This window comes from Sapajus apella, unplaced genomic scaffold (assembly GCF_009761245.1).
Source record: "Sapajus apella isolate SASKATOON/1434 unplaced genomic scaffold, GSC_monkey_1.0 scaffold61, whole genome shotgun sequence".
In the NCBI taxonomy this organism is placed as follows: domain Eukaryota; kingdom Metazoa; phylum Chordata; class Mammalia; order Primates; family Cebidae; genus Sapajus; species Sapajus apella.
This window is the reverse complement of record NW_022437001.1, coordinates 13,108,221-13,110,455: the sequence shown is the minus strand read 5'-3', so window position 1 is coordinate 13,110,455 and position 2,235 is coordinate 13,108,221. Positions and strand designations below refer to the sequence as shown.

At 40.3% G+C, this 2,235-nt stretch overlaps 1 pseudogene across 1 annotated transcript; it reads right to left on the bottom strand.

Moving 5' to 3' along the window:
• Positions 1–492: 492 nt before the first annotated feature.
• On the bottom strand, positions 493–1,403 carry LOC116529076 (annotated as a pseudogene). Its single transcript, XR_004259368.1, has one exon. The product of XR_004259368.1 is annotated as a cytochrome c-like (transcript).
• Between the last annotated feature and the right edge of the window lie 832 nt (positions 1,404–2,235).

The following is a 2,235-nucleotide window of genomic DNA, read 5'->3' as shown; positions in this document are numbered from 1 at the left end:
TCACACCTGTAATCCCAGCACTTTGGGAGGCTGAGGTGGGCGGATCACCTGAGGTCAGGAGTTCGAGACCAGCCTGGCCAACATGGAGAAACCCCATCTCTTAGAAAAATAACAGTAAGGCCTGGCGTGGTGGCTCACACTTGTAATCCAAGCACTTTGGAGGCCAAGGCAGGAGGATCACCTGAGGTTGGGAGTTCAAGACCAGCCTGACCAACATGGTGAAACCCCGTCTTTTTTTAAAAAAAAAAGTAAATAAAAATAAATAAAAATGTGTGTATATCTCCTCTACTTTAATCCTTTTAAATTTGCAAAAGCACCATTCTCAGTTACAAATACACAGCAGTTCCACACTTTTATGTTTCTGAATGACTGTTTAAAGACAATCCTAAATTATAACTTGGTTTGACTTAGATTGTAAAGAATTCAAGAGTGAAGAAGTTTAACTTGCTACTATTGTAAAAGCACGTGACCTTATAGATCATCTATAAAATGTGAGAGGTGTTAAATAATCTTTGATATTACACATAAACCACACTAGAGTGCCTTTCAATAAGTAAAAGGAACCATTTTAAACACAGATAATTCTAATTAGATTGGCATAATTAAGGCCAAAAATACAAAAAATAGACATTGCTACCTTATTTATCTTCAACCCTTGCCTTTAAAAGGCAACTGAACACAAAACACAGGTGAATCTTGCTTGGTTCTGAGACAGTGAAGGAATTTCCCCAGTATTTAAATATATTCACATAACCAGTTAAATAAATCTAGATATAAAACCAATCTCTAGTACATTTTAAGATGGCACTCACCATCTTTGTGAAAAGCTGAACATTACTAACAAAGTCTAATCATATCTTTGGAAGGGGTAAACAGTGATTGCATTTACTGAATGGGAATTACTATTAAAATTCAAAAACTGAACATATTCCTTTAACCACAAGCCAGTCTTCATTTTAAATCAGGACTGCCCAATAAAATATTCTGTCAGTCATTCATGATCTGAATTCCAGTGTACAAAATCTATTAGAGTATGATACACATTGAAAAGTCATGAGACATTTGTTGTAATAAATAAGGCAGTGGCCAATTATTATTCATTAGTCGCTTTTTTGAGATAAGCTATCAAGTCTGCTCTTTTTGCCTTCTTCCTAATGCTGGCAAAGATCATTTTTGTTCCAGGGATATACTTCTTGGAATTCTCCAAATACTCCATCCTCTCCCCAAGTGATTCCTTTGTTCTCATTGGCGTCAGTATAAGAGAATCCAATGGCCTGACGTATCTTCTGCCCAGAGAGACCGTGGAGGTTAGGCCCAGTCTTGTGCTTGCCTCCCTTTTACACAGTGTGGCACTGGCTGCACTTCTGAACAAAAATCTTCTTGCCTTTCTCAACATCACCCATGTTTAATTATCTTTCTCATCTCTGGCGCAACGAAGGTTACTGCTCCGAAGCTGGATGTCCCACTCTCAGTTCTGTAATTTTTAATGACTCCTCCCCACATGATTTCAACATGCAGCCAAAGTTAAGAGCAAAGGCTCTGGGGCAGCAGGACTGGGTTGTACTAACTCTGGGCCAGTCACTAACCTCAGTTTCTCCATCTGAAAAATGGGAATGATATAGGCACTTTACTGTTGGACTATGCAGATTAATTGAGATAATTCTGTCCTGTGGTTGTCACAGCGCCTAGCATAGCATCCTCTGTTGACTGGATTTTGGGCCCCCATTGGAGTGAGGCCCTCTCAGCAGCCCTGGGCTCATCCAGAGCACCTCAGTCCTCTGGGCTCCAGGCTGTCCTTGTCTCTTGCTGCTCTGTTGGAGCAAGTTCATCTGCCGGCCTCTGAACACGGCCTACAGGAGCCAGGCCAGGTTCATGCCAGTGACCCTGTTTTAAAGCACCTAATACAAGCACGATTCGGTTAAAACATTTTGTAATGATTCCATGAAAAAGTCAAACCAACAGTATTAGTTCTTTTTATTGTTGCTTAATTACCAATATGTGGTATGTTACCTAATTTCTGGGTTCAAATTTTGTTTTAAAACACAAAACCAAAGAAAAAAATTTTGTTTCATGGGTGGTAACCTGGAAACATGGCCACCATTTATAATGTTATTTTTTGAGATGGAGTCTGGCTCTGTCATCCAGGCTGCAGTGCAGTGGCATGATTTCGACTCACTGCAAACTCCGCCTCCTGGGTTCAAGCTATTCTCCTGTCTCAGCCTCCGGAGTAGAGTA